This window comes from Salmo trutta, chromosome 5, assembly GCF_901001165.1.
Source record: "Salmo trutta chromosome 5, fSalTru1.1, whole genome shotgun sequence".
Classification (NCBI taxonomy): domain Eukaryota; kingdom Metazoa; phylum Chordata; class Actinopteri; order Salmoniformes; family Salmonidae; genus Salmo; species Salmo trutta.
Window position 1 is genome coordinate 67,172,693 of NC_042961.1, and position 23,046 is coordinate 67,195,738.

At 41.3% G+C, this 23,046-nt stretch overlaps 1 protein-coding gene and 1 long non-coding RNA gene across 4 annotated transcripts in view; one reads left to right on the forward strand and one right to left on the reverse strand.

Moving 5' to 3' along the window:
• The window catches only part of LOC115194918 (uncharacterized), an 88,631-nt gene extending 80,441 nt beyond the window's left edge, over window positions 1-8,190 (forward strand). The window contains exon 3 of the long non-coding RNA XR_003878556.1: window positions 8,086-8,190. This is a non-coding gene — a long non-coding RNA (uncharacterized LOC115194918). The remainder of the gene's footprint in view (window positions 1-8,085) is intronic.
• The window catches only part of LOC115194903 (endonuclease domain-containing 1 protein), a 120,406-nt gene that overhangs the window by 91,945 nt on the left and 5,415 nt on the right, over window positions 1-23,046 (reverse strand). The gene's annotated exons all lie outside the window — the stretch shown is intronic.

A 23,046-nucleotide genomic window follows, 5' to 3' on the forward strand; every position in this document is an offset into this window, starting at 1 on the left:
TGTTCTTGCTATAATAAGGACTTGTTGTACACATCTTCCTCCATTTCATTCAGTTGTAAACATCTTCCTCCATTTCATTCAGTTGTAAACATCTTCCTCCATTTCATTCAGTTGTAAACATCTTCCTCCATTTCATTCAGTTGTAAACATCTTCCTCCATTTCATTCAGTTGTAAACATCTTCCTCCATTTCATTCAGTTATAAACATCTTCCTCCATTTCATTCAGTTGTAAACATCTTCCTCCATTTCATTCAGTTGTAAACATCTTCCTCCATTTCATTCAGTTGTAAACATCTTCCTCCATTTCATTCAGTTGTAAACATCTTCCTCCATTTCATTCAGTTGTAAACATCTTCCTCCATTTCATTCAGTTGTAAACATCTTCCTCCATTTCATTCAGTTGTAAACATCTTCCTCCATTTCATTCAGTTGTAAACATCTTCCTCCATTTCATTCAGTTGTAAACATATCTGTAATGTATGTGAGGCCTTTTGAGACCTCATACTAAATATGGTGACTTGCTGGTTAAGGGAAATGCAAGTTTACTTCTTTGAGTTTTTGAGTCAGTCGCTAAGCCTTGTGGGATATTAATGAATGTGAACTCAGCAACCGTAATTCCAGAACAGTCCCTCTGTTGTAATAGTGTGATGTGTATCTTCTGACAGACTCTATGCTGAGTAAAGTCATGTTTTATCCTAAAATGTTTTTCTACCAGAACCAAAGTGTGGAAGCAGTCACTATTTAGAGCAGTCTAATCTCATTAACCCAGAACTATAATATTGTGTGATTCAGTTCTGGGTCCATACGTGTTAGAAACTACAGGAGGTGAGTCACATGTTATTTATTACAGCAGTTTCCATGGAAACATACAGAGGAGTTTATGCAAATCAACCCTTTCTGTCTTGACATCTGAAGGAGGAGTCTCTGAAAACCTATTTAAATCAGTCTGTCCTGACTCAGCTCAGCAGTCTCCAGTCTACCAACTGGTCTCTGTAAAACCTATTTAAAGCAGTCTGTCCTGACTCAGCTCAACAGTCTCCAGTCTACCAACTGGTCTCTGTAATAACTATTTAAAGCAGTCTGTCCTGACTCAGCTCAGCAGTCTCCAGTCTACCAACTGGTCTCTGTAATAACTATTTATAGCAGTCTGTCCTGACTCAGCTCAGCACTCTCCAGTCTACCAACTGGTCTCTGTAACTTCATCTTTGTCTCTGTGGTGTACAGTCTTCAGGTGATGATGGGGGTATTGAATCATCTCTCTACTCTCCTCCTCCTCTCTCTCCTTCCTCCTGCTCTCTCTCATGTAGTGGAGAAGTTCAGTGATGTTCCACAGTGCCAGAATTTCTTCCTGGATGGGACAACTCCAAATCTCCCAGGTATTTTGGTTGGTGGGATAGTCCAGGACCAGAACCGCTACAAGCTGATTTGCCAGTTGTTCAACAACATCTACAGGTTTGCAACTCTCTACGACACGACCAACAGGATCCCTGTGTTCTCAGCCTACACCTTCACTGGTCCTCCTACAGACTGCAGACCAAAACATCAACCCTGGATGATCGAGCCCCAGGTAGGACTAATGTTTTGTCATATAACATAACATTTGTATTTGTTTACTGCTATAAATCACAGACAGTTATGTTACAGAATATAGAACTACCCCTATGGAGGGTATAGACTTGATTGTGGATTGTGACCCCCCCCCCCCCCCCCCCAGAAAATAGATGTTATTGTACAGAAAACAGGGTTTGTTGTACAGAAAGGAGGGTTTATTGTACAGAAAGGAGGGTTTATTGTACAGAAAAGAGGGTTTATTGTACAGAAAACTTGTGAATGAATGTATGACTGTTGTTTCCTGCAGCTCAACGGGGAAAACAACAGCCCTGAAATGCAGAAGGATAGTAAAGAGATTGAATATCAAAAGCAGGCTGGGGACAACGACTATAAGAACTCAATACCAATTAAAGGGGTGAACAGAGGTCACCTCTTCCCATGTTCACATGCTCATGACCTTGATACTCAGAAGTCCACCTTTACCCTGACCAACATCGTTCCCCAGGTGGTGTCCTTCAACGGGGGCAGCTGGGAGCGTATGGAGAGAAATGTCAGTAAAAAGCTGATGACGGACTGTATTAATAACAACGGGAATGTAGAAGCCTATGTGGTGACTGGAGCAGTTCCCAGCAGCAACAACACACTGAACAACCGAGTGAACATCCCAGATCTCATGTGGACAGCCTACTGCTGTTACAACAACAACCTGAAACAGTGGGTGGCCCAAGCACACTGGGGGGAGAACCAAAAGGAGGACAATAAAACATTGCCCTCAAAAACCTTGGCAGAGCTGTATAACAAGTTGAACCCGAACTACCCAGGTGTCCAGGTGTTCCCAGAGCAGTGTCCAATCAGTCTTTACCCTACCACTACTTCTACCCCTACTACTACTACTACCCCTACTACTACTACTACCCCTACCACTACTGCTACTACCCCTACTACTACTACTACCCCTACTACTACTACTACCCCTACCACTACTACTACTACCCCTACTACTGCTACTACCCCTACTACTACTTCTACCCCTACTACTACTACTACCCCTACTACTACTACTACTACCCCTACTACTACTACTACCCCTACTACTACTACTACCCCTACTACTACCCCTACTACTAACCCTACCACTACTCCTAACCCTACCACTACTCCTAACCCTACCACTACCCCTAACCCCTGGAAGAATTATCTTGAAATGATTTTGTCCACACTGAGGAATCTTTACAATTCCATGAGAAATAGTTCTGGAAGGTTCTTTGGATGATCTACAATGTACAGATGCTCTCACTGTATCAGCAAACTATCAACTACACTCTGGTTACGGTTAGATAATGGTTATAATGGTCATAATGGTTATAAGGGTTATAATGGTTATAATGGTTATAATGGTCATAATGGTTATAATGGTCATAATGGTTATAATGGTTACATATGTAATACTTTATGAAATATATGCAGTCTGTTATTTGTAATGCTAGTTCTCTTCTCAAAGGGGCAATCTGCGATTATTACATCCACTTTTGGGCTTTTCAATTAATGATATTTACACTGAGTGGACAAAACATTAAGAACACCTGCTCTTTCCATGACAGACTGACCAGGTGAATCCAGGTGAAAGATATGATCCCTTATTGATGTCACTTGTTAAATCCAATCAGTGTAGATGAAGGGGAGGAGACGGGGTTAAAGAAGGATTTTTAAGCCTTGAGACAATTGAGACATGGATTGTGTATGTGTGCCATTGAGAGGGTGAACGGGCAAGACAAAAAGATTTAAGTGCCTTTGAGCGGGATATGGTAGTAGGTGCCAGGCGCACAGGTTTGAGTGTTTCAAGAACTGCAGTGCTGCTGGATTCAACAGTTTCCTGTGTGTATCAAGAATGGTCCCACCACCCCAAAGGACACCCATCCAACTTGACACAACTGTGGGAAGCATTGGAGTCAACATGGACCAGCGTCCCTGTGGAACGCTTTCGACACCTTGTAGAGTCCATGCCCCGACCAACTGAGGCTGTTCTGAGGACAGAAGGGGCTGGAACTCAATATTAGGAAGGTGTTCTTAATGTTTTGTACACTCAGTGTATATACTAATTGATTATTGAAAAATATAACTTATAAATTATTGTCTTAGTGGATTGTGTATCTCTGTAGAGGTCACACATATGTCAGAGGTTTCATCCATAACACAGACAACTATTGAGAATTCATTCCCCCACAGCAGACCAGGGTTCAAGCCCCGATTCAAACGTTTCTAGTCAATATATATCTATACTCTTCTCTTCCCTCTGTCCATCTCTTCTATGTCTATATCTATAGTCTATACTCTTCTCTTCCCTCTCTGTCCATCTCTTCTATGTCTATAGTCTATACTCTTCCCCCTCTGTCCATCTCTTCTATGTCTATATATATCTATAGTCCACTCTTCTCTTCCCTCTGTCCATCTCTTCTATGTCTATATATATCTATATTCTATACTCTTCTCTTAGTTACTACAGGGTCCAGACTAACATGTTAATTACTACAGGGTCCAGACTAACATGTTAATTACTACAAGGTCCAGACTAACATGTTCCCCTGAATCAACACCTACCCTAAGTGTTAATCACTACAGGGTCCAGACTAACATGTTCCCCTGAATCAACACCTACCCTAAGTGTTAATCACTACAGGGTCCAGACTAACATGTTCCCCTGAATCAACACATACCCTAAGTGTTAATTACTACAGGGTCCAGACTAACATGTTCCCCTGAATCAACACCTACCCTAAGTGTTAATCACTACAGGGTCCAGACTAGCATGTTCCCCTGAATCAACACCTACCCTAAGTGTTAATTATTACAGGGTCCAGACTAACATGTTCCCCTGAATCAACACCTACCCTAAGTGTTAATTACTACAGGGTCCAGACTAACATGTTCCCCTGGTGTCACTGCTGCCACTTACCTTTACAGTTGATGGCACCAGTCCATTTGTTTGGACCCAAGTGATGAGTAATCATGTTATAAAGTCATCCATAGTGTTTTATTAAGAAGTGTAATAAATAGACTACTGAATTATTCAATAAATAACATTATAAATAATAAAAGTATGTTGTCAATGTGTTTGTTTACTGTGAAATAGCATTGTATCTGGTCAAACACCAATTTTTTCCAAGACATTACTAAGGGTTGGTAACAGGCTGATTGGTCGGCTATTTGAACCAGTAAAGGACTTTTACTGTTCTTAGGAATGACTTACTTCCCTCCAGGTCTGAGGGCAACACACTTTCTAGTAGGCTGAAAATGAAGATATGACAAACAGTAGGGGCAATATAGTCCGCTATTATCCTCAGTCATTTTCCATCCAAGCTGTCAGACCCCGGTGGCTTGTCATTGTTGATAGACAATAATATTTTTTTTACCTCTTCCACACTCACTTTACGGACTTCAAAATTACAATTCTTGTCTTTCATCATTTGGTCAGATAAAGTGTTTGTCATGGCATGTCATGTCATGCCTAAGTTTGCTAATCTTGCCAATGAAAAAAATCATTAAAGTAGTTGGCAATATCAGTGGGTTTTGTAATGAATGATCCATCTGATTCAATGAATGATGGAGCTGAGTTTGCCCTTTTTCCCAAAATGTAATTGAAGGTGCTCCAAAGCTTTTTACTATAATTCTTTAAACATTCATTTTTGTTTGATAGTATAGTTTATTTTTATTTTTATTTAGTTTAGTAACAAGTAGACATTTCTTCATTTGGAGTATGTTTACCAATCGCTTATGCAGCCAGACTTATTTGCCATTCTTTTTGCCTCATCCCGCTCAGCCATACAATTTTTCAATTCCTCATCAGCACAAAAAACAAAAATCGTCATTAGAGTCGCATCATGCAGCTTTAGAATGTATGTAGAAGAACTAAAGTTACATTAATAACTCTAAATTAAACATATAGGAGGACCTGCTTCTTTATTAACCGCTCAACACAGTATAGCCACATGTGAACACTTCCTCAAGTCATTTGGAGAAAATATATGTTTTATTTTATTCAGCTTTGTTCAATTATATTCTTCATACTATAAAATAATGCCACAGAACTATAAGCAAAACTTGTCTGCTGTAACGGGTGTCGTAAAGATGGGACCAAGGTGCAGCGGGAAAGTGTATACTCATCTTCTTTATAATGATAAAAGAAGGAAAAACAAACAAAAACACGTATACAAAAACAACGAACAACACTAACAGTCCTGTCAGGTGCAACATACACTAAACAAGGAAGTAACTACCCACAATTCCCATAACCAAAACACCCCTATACACAGCACAGCTGCCTCCAATTGAAGGCCAAATCAATAAACTAAACATAGAACTAGAAAGACTAGAACATAGAAATATACTAAGATAGAACATAAACCAAAACCCCGGAACACTCTAAACAAACACCCCTCTACATAAACACATAGCCCAACAAACCCCGAACCACATAAAACAAACACCCCCTGCCACGTCCTGACCAAACTACAATAACAAATAACCCCTTTACTGGTCAGAACGTGACATCTGCTAAATGAACTAGTGTAGCCCACAGCCATATGGCCTAATGTAATATCAGGACCTAACATAAGGACAACACAGAGTATGCTATTCTGTTCTTCTGAAATACACTACATTTTCTAATGGATTTATTGTGATGGTGTAGGCTATATTGCATGAATCTACCTGGGAAGAGCCCTTCATAAGGCCAATATAATAGCAGTTGACTCTTTCCATTCACTCCACCCTGAATTCCATCTCCTGTGGCCCCAGGTACAGACTACCTGAGGTTAATAAAATAGGGCCAAGTTCTCTTTTACTACGAATGCATTTCTGCAATTTAACAACATTTTGGTCTAATTGCACTTAGCACTTACTGTATGAAACTACACTTACCTGCCAATTTGCATGTTAATATCTCTTGCTATTTATTTATATATGTTATATGTTTCATGACTGCTGCAAGATGAATTGCCTCTGAGGAGATGAAAGTTTTCTGCTGCTATTGGTTGGTTATTGTCTCAACATGCCCAAGAGGTTTTGTTTAAATCCATTGATGACTTTTAGTTTTATTGAAGAAGAAAAAGGGTTTTGAGGCCTTAAAGTAAATATTCTTGCCTCTTCTCTTTTTGTTAAATTATTGACCTGTGGAACATTCACCTACTGGGTCAATTGTAAGATTTAATTCACACCACTTTTGGTTGAACTGTAAATGACTGGTAGGTCCTAGGAACATACTTAGTGTGTAATGGTAGCTGAGATATGTTATTTGTATAAAAATATGATTAATCTAACTTAAATAAAAATAATAATAATAATAAACAAAAGCCTGAAAGGGGTTGTGCAGGCCGTGCGCTCCAGACCTCCAGTCCGCCTGCCCAGTCCAGTACGTCCTGTTCCTGCTCCTCGCACTAGCCCTGTGATGCGTGTTACTAGTCTGGCACCTCCAAAGCCAGCCCCACGCATCAGGCCTCCAGTGCGCATTCCCCGTCCAGAGCTTCCGGCGACAGTCCCCCCGTCCAGAGCCGACAGAGACGGCCTACAGTCCGGAACCTCCAGCGACGCCTCTCAGCCCAGAGTCTTCGGAACGGGAGCTACAGCCAGAGCCAGAGCCACCTCCGTAGGGGGGGTGTAGCACAAGAACCGTCGTTGACGGTTGCCACCCTCCCCTCCCTCCCTTTAAGTTGGGATTATTTTTGTGGGGGTTTTTGTTGAGGTGCATTCGGGGTCTGCACCTTTCGGGGAGGGGGGTACTGTCACATCCTGACCAGTAAAAGGGGTTATTTGTCATTGTAGTTTGGTCAGGGCGTGGCAGGGGGTGTTTGTTTTGTGTGTTTCGGTGTTTTTGGTTTATGTTCTACATTTTCTATTTCTATGTGTATCTAGTTTTCTATTTCTATGTTGGGTTTTTTGCAATGACCTCCAATTAGAGGCAGCTGGATGTCATTGTCTCTAATTGGAGGCCATATTTAGTTGGGTTTATTTTCACTTGTGTTTTGTGGGTGGTTATTTTCTGTATAGCCTGGGAGCCTTATGGAACTGTTATCGTCGTTTCTTTTGTTAAAGTGTTTACTTTAAATAAATTAAGAAGATGAGCACTTTACCCGCTGCGTTTTGGTCCACTCCTTACGACGCTTGTGATAGTATAACTGCGTTGACTGGTACTGTGTATATAAGGTCTAATATGCAGGTCAGTGCAGTGCCAGTAGTGTTATATAAGACCTTTATACAGTATAACTGCATTGAATGAATGATGAATATTGTTCCTACAGCTGGAGGGAGGAGTAGAACTAGTTATGAGTCTGGAGAAAGACAGAGAATACTGGTATACCCAAGGTCTATGTGGTGACTGGAGCAGTGTCTAGATAATACTGGTAAACCCAAGGTCTATGTGGTGACTGGAGCAGTGTCTAGATAATACTGGTATACCCAAGGTCTATGTGGTGACTGGAGCAGTGTCTAGATAATACTGGTAAACCCAAGGCCTATGTGATGACTGGAGCAGTGCTCAGTGAGAGCAACACACTGAACAACCGAGTGAACATCCCAGATCTCATGTGGACAGCCTACTGCTGTTACAACAACAAGATGAAAAAGTGGATGGCTAATCACACTGGTGGTAGAACCAAGAGGAACTGAACAAAAAAGTATTGGACCCCCATCCCTTGGTAGAGCTGTATGTATCAGGTTTCAGGTAAGACCCAGATGCAGACAGTGTCGAAGTAATAAAAGTGTATTCCTAGTACAGGGGCAGGCAAAACGACAGGTCAAGGGTCAGTAATCCAGATAGGAAGCAAAAGGTCCAGAACGGCAGGCAGTCTCAGGGTCAGAGCAGACAGGGGTCAAAAATCAACGGTAGAGAACAGCAGGCAGGCTCAGGGAAGGCAAATGGTCAAAACCGGGAAAAACTAGGAAACAGGAACTAGAACAGACAGCAGCAAGGGGAAAACCGCTGGTAGGCTTGACGAACAAAACAAACTGGCAACAGACAAACAGAGAACACAGGTATAAATACACTGTGGATAATGGGGAAGATGGGCGACACCTGGGGGGTGGGGGTGGAGACAAGCACAAAGACAGGTGAAACAGATCAGGGTGTTAAAGTATGACATGTTGAACCAGTACGACCCAGGTAGTGGTGTCCAGGTGTTCCCAGAGCAGTGTCCAAGAGGTTCTTCTCAGAAAGAGAGAGAGAAGAGTAGAAAGAGGGAGGTAGGAAGTGGGGATGTTAGCAGGAAAAGGTTAATGAAATGTGATGAGGATTGTAAATGTGTCTCTTTGTAGGTGTCACAGATCATTTCCTGTCCCAGAGTTTGGTCCAGTGGAAACACAGACAACTATAAAATACATTCCCAACATGGGGGACCAGGGTTCAATCCCTGAGTCAAGTCTTTCAGTTCTATCCTTCAACTTTCAATGCTATGTCTATATATCACATGAAAGGGAATAGAATCCTGTTGTAAATGAAGTTTAATTGATTTATGATATAAAGACATTACTGTTGTTAATACATGGACCTACAATTTGTCAGGTTCTGACTACCATGTAACTGTTACCATAGAGATACTATTATATGTTCTGAATGTAATTATATCACTGTTACCATAGAGATACTATTATATGTTCTGAATGTAATTATATCACTGTTACCATGGAGATACTATTATATGTTCTGAATGTAATTCTATCACTGTTACTGTAACAGTGTAGGTTCCGTCCCTCTCTTCGCCCCGACCCGGGCTCGAACCAGGGACCCTTGCACACATCAACAACTGACACCCCACGAAGCATCGTTACCCATCGCGCCACAAAAGCCGCGGCCCTTGCAACGCAAGAGGAAACCCTACTTCAAGTCTCAGAGCGAGTGACGTCACCGATTGAAACGCTATTAGCGCGCACCACCGCTAACTAACTAGCCATTTCACATCGGTTACATTACCATAGAGATACTGTTTTATGTTCTGAATGTAATTCTATCACTGTTACCATAGAGATACTATTGTATGTTCTGAATGTAATTCTATCACTGTATGTATCCATCTTCTTCCCATCTGAAGGAATAAACATCTATAATGAATGAAGCCTGTGAGAGTCTGGTGTTTTGTTCTCATGGTGTTTAAATGTATCCAAGTGTCTCCAAAATGTTCCAATTCAACATTAGACAACGTTACTTGAGCTAAAAATAGAAATGATTGAAAGTACTCTTTTAGTTGTCAGTTATTCATTCAAACTTTGCCGTAACTATGTGTCCAACCAGCTATGGTCCAGCATACCAGCTAGCTACCATGTCTCTAAACATACCTGGAGCTGGTCAAGAAGCTACCATGTCTCTAAACATACCTGGAGCTGGTCAAGAAGCTACCATGTCTCTAAACATACCTGGAGCTGGTCAAGAAGCTACCATGTCTCTAAACATACCTGGAGCTGGTAAAGAAGCTACCATGTCTCTAAACATACCTGGAGCTGGTCAAGAAGCTACCATGTCTCTAAACATACCTGGCGCTGGTCAAGAAGCTACCATGTCTCTAAACATACCTGGAGCTGGTCAAGAAGCTACCATGTCTCTAAACATACCTGGAGCTGGTCAAGAAGCTACCATGTCTCTAAACATACCTGGAGCTGGTCAAGAAGCTACCATGTCTCAAAACATACCTGGAGCTGGTCAAGAAGCTACCATGTCTCTAAACATACCTGGAGCTGGTCAAGAAGCTACCATGTCTCTAAACATACCTGGAGCTGGTCAAGAAGGATTTTCAAGCATTGTTGTAGAATCATTTCACCAGCAGGTGGCAGCCTTGTTCTAGTTTTCAAACCTCCACTTCATGAGCTCTGTGAACAGAACAGGTTTCAATTGATTGATTGATTAATTGATTGATACATATGTTTTATACTTTTGATTGATTGATTGATTGATTGATTGATATATGTCCAATTAGTCACCATCATCTGTGTTTTAGATCTATTATCCATATTGTTGATAATTAGCATTTTTGCATTCAGTTACGCTAAACCAGCAGACTAAAAACAGATTGTGAGAATTTACATCCCACTTTCAGCTACACTTGAACCAGGAAATGTCCCCCTTTTGTCCAAGTCCACAAACAATAAATACTATTATTTCTCATCAAAATGTCACTGGATGAGCTGCTGTAAAAATTATTACAAAATGTTTCCCTGCATTCATTGGAAGGCAACTTAAGACACCTGACACTGAGGTAAAAGAGACAGACTGACCTGATGCTGAGGTAAGAGAGACAGACTGACCTGACGCTGAGGTAAGAGAGACAGACTGACCTGACGCTGAGGTAAGAGAGACAGACTGACCTGACGCTGAGGTAAGAGAGACAGACTGACCTTGGGGGATGAAAGGAGAACCAATGTAGGGAAAAGCTGATGTTTTTCCACAAGTGATTTCAGTAATACTCTGTGAAATTAACAGCCCCTTCCGTTTTACTTCCGGGTCGTGTCCCCAAATCTTTTGAAATGGCTTGACGTTTATATCATAACATTTGTGAAAACACGGTCATTTACAATATATATATATAAAATACATAATATGTTTTGGATGAATTTACCTCTGCCTGGATTCCTTTTATGGATTATTTGGCTTGAAGACCATTGCGATGCGTTTCTGCCCATTGAAGACTATTCAGAAAGACTACAAAAAACTACAATGCTACTTCCTGGAAAATGACCTGTCACTTTAGAGGCAGAGATAGAGGCAGAGATAGATAAAGAGATGGAGGCAGAGAGGGAGGTAAACAGAGATGCAGAGAGAGAGAGAGTCAGAGATAGAGACAGACAGACAGAGAGAGACAGAGAGCGAGGGAGGGAGAGAGAGATATGCCATATATTCATTTGAGCCAGTTTCACACAGCAAGAAAATGATCCTGCAGCAACAGGATATTGTAATTGTTATGTGGTTTATAATTAACAGGGACTTATGTAGTGGGGAGAGAAGGGCGTCTTTCATAGTTTACAACCAATGTCTGTTCACTTGGGCGGGGCCACTGAGTGAACCGAATTTACCTCATGTAATATCACCTTATCTCTCATTTAGAAGCTAAAATTACATTTCATCTTTTCACAAAAAGTTTCATATTTAAACATTTTAATTGCACAACAATTCCATGTGAATCTGATAACTACAATGTGTAGACTTTCCAAGATACAGTTTATGAGAGAGAGATGGAGGCAGAGATAGATAGAGAGAGAGGGAGGCAGAGAGAGAGAATATGTTATATATTCATTTGAGACAGTTTCACACAGCAAGAAAATGATCCTGCAGCAACAGGAAATTGTAATTGTTTTGTTGTTTATAATTAATGGACATTTTTTTGTAGGGGTTGTTACAGTTTTTCTCAGTCGCTTTGGTGCGTTTCTTAGATCAAAAGTGCCATTCTTGATACTACTTGTACAAATTCCAAATCATCTAGTCACTTGTGCACATCATTAAAGCAATTTCTTATTCCTTTGAACAAATTGCAATTGCTTTTGTACATATTGCAATTGATAATGTACAAGTGTCAGCTTTTTTCCACATTTTCAATTGCTCATGTCATGTTGATCAAAATATAGTAGATGGTTCTCTGTTGAATAGTCTTACCCCTCAAAACATCTAGGCATTAGTTCCTTGCATAAGCCATTACATGCAAAATTGTTGAACTATTTGTCATAAACTGTCAAGCATAGTTTTACACATTTCTATTAGACCTTTTGTACAAAAACGTGAATTGATGAATGGTGCAGGTGAAATTGACCCTCACTCATGAAGGAATGTAAAGTGTTAGTTCAACCAACAATCAACCAGTTGTCTAAATTGCTCAAAGGTGCATCTCATGAAGAATCAATTGGCAAGCAGATATAGACAGACCACAACACAGAGTTGCAATTTTCCAATAATGGATGGACCAGGAAACGAACAGGGTCAACAGCCAAGAGGAGGAGGAGGAGGAGGAGGAGCAAGGATGCGTGGTGGAAGGCAAAACAGAGGAAGAGGCAGAAGAGGACATAGGCTCATATCTGATGACATAAGGGCCACTATTGTAGACCATGTTGTCAATCATGGCCTTACAATGGCTGAGGCGGGTCGAAGGGTGCAGCCGAATATTGGGAGATCAACCGTGTCCTCAATAGTTCAAACGTTTCGAAGAGAGAACAGGTTTGTCCACCAATGTACAGTTACTGTATATAAGCAGTATACTGTATACTTCCTACAATGCTTCATATTACAGTAGTCCACTTGTATTTCACAGCATACAGAAATATACTCTATACAGATACATACTGCACCTTACATGCACCCACCTGTATGTTTTACAGTAAAATGTGTGTTCGCATAGTTTTTGTCTGTGAAAGTGTGCGATGCTTCACTGCATTTTTCCCCACATAGGACTGCAAGATTACCTCAAACCAGTGGCAGAGGACGCCTTTTCACACCTCAACAGGAGGAGGCTATTTGCACCATGGTCCGAGCAAACAATGCCATGAGACTCAGGGAAATACAAAGGACCATTATAGAAGACAACGATGTCTTTGAAAACATCCATACGGTTAGCATCTCAACCATCGACAGGGTGCTGCATAGAAACCAGATGAGTATGAAACAGCTGTACCGTGTACCATTCCAAAGGAATGAGGACAGAGTTAAGGAGCTACGGTACCAGTATGTACAGGTAAAACATATATCTATGTAACTACTTTACAGCAACATTTTATAGTGATACATAGTACAGTAAGCATAAACTGCACACATTTCCATTGCTGTGGAAGGAACATGCAATATATGTACATTTTATGTCACTCTTCCTTACCAAAACAAATTCAACTGTGTGTTCTGGGATATAGCGTATAATGGAGTTGGAATCAAGTGAACCCTCTCACAACTTTGTATACGTGGATGAGGCTGGCTTCAACCTGACCAGATGCAGAAGGCGGGGTGGGAATATCATCGGTCGCAGAGCTACTGTGGATTTGCCAGGCCAGCGGGGAGGAAATATCACCATGTGTGCTGCTATTTCGGAGCATGGTGTCCTAACCCATATCCCCCTTATAGGGCCATACAACACCCAGCACCTACTCAACCTTTTAGAGGCTCTCTACAGGGCTCTCATCCCTGATGATGAGAGGGGTCTGTTTAGAGAGGATTTGCCAAAGTATGTGGTCATTTGTGATAATGTGAGTTTCCATCGATCAAACATCATAAGGCAATGGTTTGTGACCCACCCGAGGATGCTCATAGAATTCCTCCCACCTTATTCACCCATTCCTTATGCAGCATGTGAGGACATCACAGTAGACGCCTGCAGAGGATGGATAAGGCATTCCAAAAGATTCTTTCCACGTTGCATTGGAAGGGAAAATATCCGGTGTGATGTGGATGAGAATATGTGGGCCGACAGACAGGAACGTCTGGATGTGTAGAGACGGCACTAGAACAGTGCTGCGGGCAAAGTTGTGCCTTAGGGGTGGTTTCCTGTGTTTCTTTCTAATTTAGTTTTTTTCCCTTTGTGCCCCTTGGGTTGTCCAGTCTCTTTCAATCAATAACCCACATACAGTAATATGTAAATAGTACTGTTGAAATTGATATATGCCATAGAAGTGCAGCCTTGTGCATTTTCAATACATTAACTGTCATCCAAACTGTAGCCTAAGTTTACATCAGGTAATACTGTCAAAGTACACAGTTCCATTGACAACATGCCTGAACATTTTGACGACCTTGTTCGTGAACAATGACTCAATGACTTATCATTCTGATGAGACTGACATGATCATTGGCATGAATATTTACTTTTGAGAGATGTACTAAGGATTTTTAGTGACTGACTAGCTTTAGAAACACATCTATTGTATATTGCAGTTTGTACAAAATGTTCTGAGAAATGCACTTATTATTTTGCACATGTTTGGGATGATGTGAAAAATGCACCAAAGCGACTGAGAAAAACTGTAATGGACATTTTTTGTAGGGGTTGTTACAAAAATAGTTAAGTCAAAAAAAGTCTGACATTTTTAAAGAAGTCAATACAAATTTTAGAAGCCTTTTTAACCTGGAATACATTACAAATTAGCATTTCATTCTGTGCAGGAAAATTCCTACAACAACAGGATGATCAAATTAAGATACGGCTCCTGTAGGTTTCACAGCAGTATTTCGTTCCAAGCAGGTTTTTCAGTTTTTGCAGCAAACAAAAAGAAAATACACTTTTACAATGTACAAAATACAATAAGTATAATATCTGGTGTCAGAGATATGATGCAAAACGTACGTTCAGAGGGTCAAGATCCAGACGGGTTTGAGCGCTATCAGGAGAACCTTCCTTGGGAACCTAAATCTAGACAGATACACAGACAGAATGACAGACAGACAGATACACAGACAGAATGACAGACAGACAGATACACAGACAGAATGACAGACAGACAGATACACAGACAGAATGACAGATACACAGACAGAATGACAGACAGAATGACAGATACACAGACAGAATGACAGACAGAATGACAGATACACAGACAGAATGACAGACAGAATGACAGATACACAGACAGAATGACAGACAGACAGATACACAGACAGAATGACAGACAGACAGATACACAGACAGAATGACAGACAGACAGATACACAGACAGAATGACAGACAGACAGATACACAGACAGAATGACAGACAGATACACAGACAGACAGATACACAGAATGACAGATACACAGACAGAATGACAGACAGACAGATACACAGACAGAATGACAGACAGACAGATACACAGACAGAATGACAGACAGACAGATACACAGACAGATACACAGACAGACAGATACACAGACAGAGTGGTGAAGTTCAGTGACGGTGTAGATTGTGAGAAGTTCTTCATGGATGAGATAACTCCTTAAAACCATTGTCATGTTTTATCATCGGACCCAGCTCTGCCAGCTGAATTTAACTTAATTTAATTTCACGTATTGAAGTGTGAATGTTTCTACCACCTACATACAGGAAAACGGTTCCAAATAAATGACATCATTACCTGGTCCACCACCCATGTTACCTACATTATTACATGTCCATGTGGGCTGTGTTATGTAGGTAAAACCTCTCGTTATCTCAGAGAATTAGTGAACATAAAAGTTAAATCAGGAGTAAAGACAGGGATTATCCAGTCGCAGTACATTGTAATGACCTAAAACATGACATTTCTACCTTTAGGTTGTGTGACATAGAGAAAGTCAAGATATCAGACAGGGGAGGTGATATAACACTGAGCTAATGAGAATGTTTTGGGATTTTCACCCTCCAGACATTATTCCCTAAAGGTCTTAATGATGAAATGTCCATGCATGTTATGTTGTAAATGTGAACATGAATTAATGCCTCCACTTCAGACTACTCTGACGTTTTTTCTTGAACGGAACCCAATGATTTATGAAAACTTCCTTGATGTCCTCATTGTGGGTTTACAGACGTGTTCAGGGCCAGCCCTCCCATTAGACCGTCGCCTATGGCAGCACTTGTCTGCCGCCCTCCGGTGCCCCTGTTCGGTCACTACACCGCCCGCTGCGCCCCAGCCACCAGCTCATAGTGTTGCTACAGTTCCCTCCCCCACGAATATTTTTTTTTTTAAACAATGAGAAATGTATCAGTGTCCAGCAATGTCCATCAGCCGGTGTGGAGAATTACAAGCCTACGAGGACAGGCCATTCATTCACCGAGAACGACGAGCCCCGTTAGCTGATTCTAGCAGCGAAGAGGACAAACCGGAGGAGTCCGAGCCATACACTTCCACCGATGATGACAGCTCTCTGGCTGGACAAGAACAGGTGGTCGCACCAGGCCCAGCTACACCTCCAAACAATGCCGGAGAAGACCTTACTATCTTGGACCCAGACTCAGATTCGTCGCTCCCCGTCTCCGGTGACAGTGGTGGTGCTGCTGCTAAATCCGACTCCCAGACAAAAATCATAGAAGATCCCGGTGAGTTGCCAAAATATATGAATTGATCTTTACGGGATATGTTAGTGCAGGCTGGGCCACATCAGGATAAGGAGGGGAATTTACCAAGAGATGAGGGGCAACGACAGTTTTCGGTGGCCAACTACAATAGGAGGATGGTGAACGGGGAGAGAGTGGAGAGACCAAGGCTTGTCTATTCCAAGAAAACTATGCAACCTTTTTGCTGCAAACTTTTTTCACACGAGTGTAAATCTGCGCTGGTCAGGGATGGAACCAGGGACTGGAGGAATCAGTGTCTCCTCCTCAGCCTCTCATGAGAAGTCGCATGACCACCCAGATAGTTTCCAGAGGTGGAAGGAGCTGGAGATCAGGCTGGTGTCCAAGCAAACTCACATGATTTGATTTCAGGACCATGGACAGCTACCGAGAGAAAACATCGCTGACTGCAATGCAGCACCACAGCAGAGGAAAGAGGCCACTCTACACAATAAATACATGCTGATGTTGGACCATCACATTCGATATGGAAATAAACATAATTCATTAAGGCTGGGTCATTGACAGAAAGATTATTTTACACTGCTACAGCGAAACGAGGCCCGCCATGCATTTATGAAAGCGCTTGTTTCCAAAGCTCAAATGATCTTACTGTATTTTACAGTTCTACAGGAATATTAAATATATGTTCAATATGTTATATAAAAGTGTTATTTTTATTGTAATTGTAACATTTATGGGGTCGTTCCATGTGTGATAACAGGTGTGATATTATTAATCAGAAACCCGTTTTCCTACTGTAGGTAGTAGGTTGCATAGTGACAGCAACATTGTAACTCTCCGATGCAGCGGTTCAAGTTAAATTACCTTCTGCCTGGTAAAGAACCTCCTATATGTACACGCGTCCACACAACATGTTAACGGTCATAAATACACAATTACACTGATAATTGGAGCTTATTTCTTCATCCTCCAATAAATAAGTGGTGAGACTCCCTGTTTGACGGACACAATTATCCTCCATAGATGTCGGTATAGACATATACTCCAAAACTGTCCCATGTACTGATTAAATACCTCCGTGTCTGGGAAGGGCTTGGTGTGTTTGGTTCTGATTAAATACCTCCGTGTCTGGGAAGGGCTTGGTGTGTTTGGTTCTGATTAAATACCTCCGTGTCTGGGAAGGGCTTGGGGTGTTTGGTTCTGATTAAATACCTCCGTGTCTGGGAAGGGCTTGGTGTGTTTGGTTCTGATTAAATACCTCCGTGTCTGGGAAGGGCTTGGTGTGTTTGGTTCTGATTAAATACCTCTGTGTCTGGGAAGGGCTTGGTGTGTTTGGTTCTGATTAAATACCTCCGTGTCTGGGAAGGGCTTGGTGTGTTTGGTTCTGATTAAATACCTCCGTCTCTGGGAAGGGCTTGGTGTGTTTGGTTCTGATTAAATACCTCCGTGTCTGGGAAGGGCTTGGTGTGTTTGGTTCTGATTAAATACCTCCGTGTCTGGGAAGGGCTTGGTGTGTTTGGTTCTGATTAAATACCTCCGTGTCTGGGAAGGGCTTGGTGTGTTTGGTTCTGATTAAATACCTCCGTGTCTGGGAAGGGCTTGGTGTGTTTGGTTCTGATTAAATACCTCCGTGTCTGGGAAGGGCTTGGGGTGTTTGGTTCTGATTAAATACCTCCGTGTCTGGGAAGGGCTTGGTGTGTTTGGTTCTGATTAAATACCTCCGTGTCTGGGAAGGGCTTGGTGTGTTTGGTTCTGATTAAATACCTCCGTGTCTGGGAAGGGCTTGGTGTGTTTGGTTCTGATTAAATACCTCCGTGTCTGGGAAGGGCTTGGTGTGTTTGGTTCTGATTAAATACCTCCGTGTCTGGGAAGGGCTTGGTGTGTTTGGTTCTGATTAAATACCTCCGTGTCTGGGAAGGGCTTGGTGTGTTTGGTTCTGATTAAATACCTCCGTGTCTGGGAAGGGCTTGGTGTGTTTGGTTCTGATTAAATACCTCCGTGTCTGGGAAGGGCTTGGTGTGTTTGGTTCTGATTAAATACCTCCGTGTCTGGGAAGGGCTTGGTGTGTTTGGTTCTGATTAAATACCTCCGTGTCTGGGAAGGGCTTGGTGTGTTTGGTTCTTATTAAATACCTCCGTGTCTGGGAAGGGCTTGGTGTGTTTGGTTCTGATTAAATACCTCCGTATCTGGGAAGGGCTTGGTGTGTTTGGTACTGATTAAATACCTCTGTATCTGGGAAGGGCTTGGTGTGTTTGGTACTGATTAAATACCTCCGTGTCTGGGAAGGGCTTGGTGTGATTGGTTCTGATTAAATACCTCTGTATCTGGGAAGGGCTTGGTGTGTTTGGTACTGATTAAATACCTCCGTGTCTGGGAAGGGCTTGGTGTATTTGGTTCTGATTAAATACCTCCGTGTCTGGGAAGGGCTTGGTGTGTTTGGTTCTGATTAAATACCTCCGTGTCTGGGAAGGGCTTGGTGTGTTTGGTTCTGATTAAATACCTCCGTGTCTGGGAAGGGCTTGGTGTGTTTGGTTCTGATTAAATACCTCCGTGTCTGGGAAGGTCTTGGTGTGTTTGGTTCTGATTAAATACCTCCGTGTCTGGGAAGGTCTTGGTGTGTTTGGTTCTGATTAAATACCTCAGTGTCTGGGAAGGGCTTGGTGTGTTTGGTTCTGATTAAATACCTCCGTGTCTGGGAAGGTCTTGGTGTGTTTGGTTCTGATTAAATACCTCCGTGTCTGGGAAAGGCTTGGTGTGTTTGGTTCTGATTAAATACCTCCGTGTCTGGGAAGGGCTTGGTGTGTTTGGTTCTGATTAAATACCTCCGTGACTGGGAAGGGCTTGGTGTGTTTGGTTCTGATTAAATACCTCCGTGTCTGGGAAGGGCTTGGTGTGTTTGGTTCTGATTAAATACCTCCGTGTCTGGGAAGGGCTTGGTGTGTTTGGTTCTGATTAAATACCTCCGTGTCTGGGAAGGGCTTGGTGTGTTTGGTTCTGATTAAATACCTCCGTGTCTGGGAAGGGCTTGGTGTGTTTGGTTCTGATTAAATACCTCCGTGTCTGGGAAGGGCTTGGTGTGTTTGGTTCTGATTAAATACCTCCGTGTCTGGGAAGGGCTTGGTGTGTTTGGTTTTGATTAAATACCTCCGTGTCTGGGAAGGGCTTGGTGTGTTTGGTTCTGATTAAATACCTCCGTGTCTGGGAAGGGCTTGGGGTGTTTGGTTCTGATTAAATACCTCCGTGTCTGGGAAGGGCTTGGTGTGTTTGGTTCTGATTAAATACCTCCGTGTCTGGGAAGGTGTGTTGGACTAAAACCAGGGCTCCAATTGACTGAGGGTATCACGTATCCTTTGTTAAAGAAAATAGCAAAATGATATCTATTGTTTGCTTTATATTTGTAAATAAATACATAAAACGTATCCAGATTATATCCAGCGGTCTATAACAATGCTTAACTCTGTGACGTCTTATGGTAGAAACAACCTCTAAAATGCAGAGAAAGACGGGACTCCGATGCATATGGAGATAAATTGATTCCTCTCTATGATAATCTGAAGCTGAGCTGCAGCCTATAATATTCTTAGAGGTACAAAAAAATGGACTTTGCTATTCTGTCCCTATTAATTGAGCTTTTCTCTTTCTGAAAAGAGAAGATGTTTGTTTAAACCCAGGCAGCTTTTAAGGAAGCACTTCTGTTGTTGGGTTTTACAATGGACGAGAAGCCAGAAGTTGAAGCTTACAGTTTTCTGCGACAGTAGAGCCTCTGTCTGGGTGGAAAGGTCACTTTTGAAAGTGCCATGCTTAGATTCATCAGGATGTCTAAGATGTCATTATTTTCCTCTCGTCTAGGATGGCAAAACATCCGGGACATTGGTGATTTTATCAATGTAATCAGATATACCAGGCTATGTTATTGACATTGAACTGATTATATAGCCTACTAACCAGATGTGTTAAATGGTGTTTAATTTGTAGCAGAGGACTATTAATTGGGCTGCTATTATGTTTTGTTCCTCCGACGTTTAGCTGAGAAAAAATGGACCCAAACACATTGGGGGGCAGAACGTCCAGGTCCGGTCCTGGAAGTGTTTAACACGTTTTATGTACACACTTTATTAGAATACTTATGAAATTCACATTGTTATATTTGGTAACATGTTTATTTCCCCTCGACTCCAACCCCATTCGATGTAATGTCTACATAAGGGTCCAAACGACAAAACACTCACACAGCTCTGAGGAAGGCCTTGAGGCCGATACGGACAGCTGAATAAAGAGCAGTGATACTAGCAAGAGCAGTGGGCTGGTTTCTTCTTTTTATCAGTTTAACAACGTATAAAATACAACATTATTCAGAATATCAGATAACAGGACTTATTATCCAGCTGTGTATTGTTAGGTAGCTCTAGTCCAGGGTGTTATATCCATCAAGACGGTTCAGCACCATCAAGATGCACGTCACACCCTGGACCAGAGCTAATCATTAGGACGTAGTGCAACAACATATTCCAGTTAGCACTACAATAGGGTACCATTTGGGAAGGAAAAAGTTCGTAATTACAACAAAGAACCACTGGGGGGCAACAGACAACAGTAGACAACTCTGTACAATAGAACATAAATACATAAATTACATTATAATGCCAATCACTGCAGAAAGTGTGTGTGTGTGTGTGTGTGTGTGTGTGTGTGTGTGTGTGTGTGTGTGTGTGTGTGTGTGTGTGTGTGTGTCAGTATGACTCCAGTTAAAATGAAAATCACTTTGTTCAACAGACCTGGAGATATTTATTGGTTATTGATGGATCAGCAAAGTGATTGGTGATTGATTGGTAACATGGTGAGTACAGGGTTCTCCATGTTTTCTCCCAGGTCAGTAATATATTGCTTTGTCCCAAATGGAACACTATTCCCTATGTAGTGCACTACTTTAGACCAGGGCCTATATGAACCCTATTCCCTATGTAGTGCACTACTTTAGACCAGGGCCTATTTGACCACTATTCCATTTACATTTACATTTACTATTCCCTATGTAGTGCACTTCTTTAGACCATACCTGCACTACAAAGGGAATAGGAAGCCAGGTTACTTATTCCAGACAATGCAGGGCTGAGTTCAGTACATTAAAACTAAATAGAACGTTCAGTACATTAAAACTAAATAGAACGTTCAGTATATTAAAACTAAATAGAACGTTCAGTACATTAAAACTAAATAGAACGTTCAGTACATTAAAACTAAATAGAACGTTCAGTACATTAAAACTAAATAGAACGTTCAGTACATTAAAACTAAATAGAACGTTCTGTACATTAAAACTAAATAGAACGTTCAGTACATTAAAACTAAATAGAACGTTCAGTACATTAAAACTAAATAGAACGTTCAGTACATTAAAACTAAATAGAACGTTCTGTACATTAAAACTAAATAGAACGTTCAGTACATTAAAACTAAATAGAACGTTCAGTACATTAAATCTAAATAGAACGTTCAGTACATTAAAACTAAATAGAACGTTCAGTACATTAAAACTAAATAGAACGTTCAGTACATTAATACTAAATAGAACGTTCAGTACATTAAAACTAAATAGAACGTTCAGTACATAACTAAATAGAATGTTCAGTACATTAAAACTAAATAGAACGTTCAGTACATTAAAACTAAATAGAACGTTCAGTACATTAAAACTAAATAGAACGTTCAGTACATTAAAACGTAGTGGAGCGTTCAGTTGAATAGAAATGGTGCTGTACTGAACAACCAGCTGAAGAAACAGGGAGTGGTTGGGTTGTGGGTTCAAGATGCATCGTTGCCCTTAAAACACGTCACTTAACGCTTCAATCCACATCCGGCAGACCCACTGAACGGAACAAAGCTGAGAAAAGATTAGGGATCTGCTTTGTTTACTGTACAAGACTCATATTGTCTAACAATGATCACATTTTCAATGCCTGTTCAACCTCACTTGAACCAGGAAAAACACATTTTAATGTTCCCCTTACCAAACCAAACCCTAACCAAATCAACTACTCGGTTATATTCTTTAAGAATCAATGGGTACATATCAATCATTTAAAAGTCCAACAAAAGGATACAACAATCACAGATTGCCCCTTTAACAAGAGAAATAGACTTACAAATAATATTCAGAGTGAATCTACTAAAGCAGGTCAGTAGTCTACTAAAGCAGGTCAGGTCAGTAGTCTACTAAAGCAGGTCAGTAGTCTACTAAAGCAGGTCAGGTCAGTAGTCTACTACAGCAGGTCAGGTCAGTAGTCTGCTAAAGCAGGTCAGTAGTCTACTAAAGCAGGTCAGGTCAGTAGTCTACTAAAGCAGGTCAGGTCAGTAGTCTACTAAAGCAGGTCAGGTCAGTAGTCTGCTAAAGCAGGTCAGTAGTCTACTAAAGCAGGTCAGGTCAGTAGTCTACTAAAGCAGGTCAGGTCAGTAGTCTACTAAAGCAGGTCAGGTCAGTAGTCTACTACAGCAGGTCAGTAGTCTACTAAAGCAGG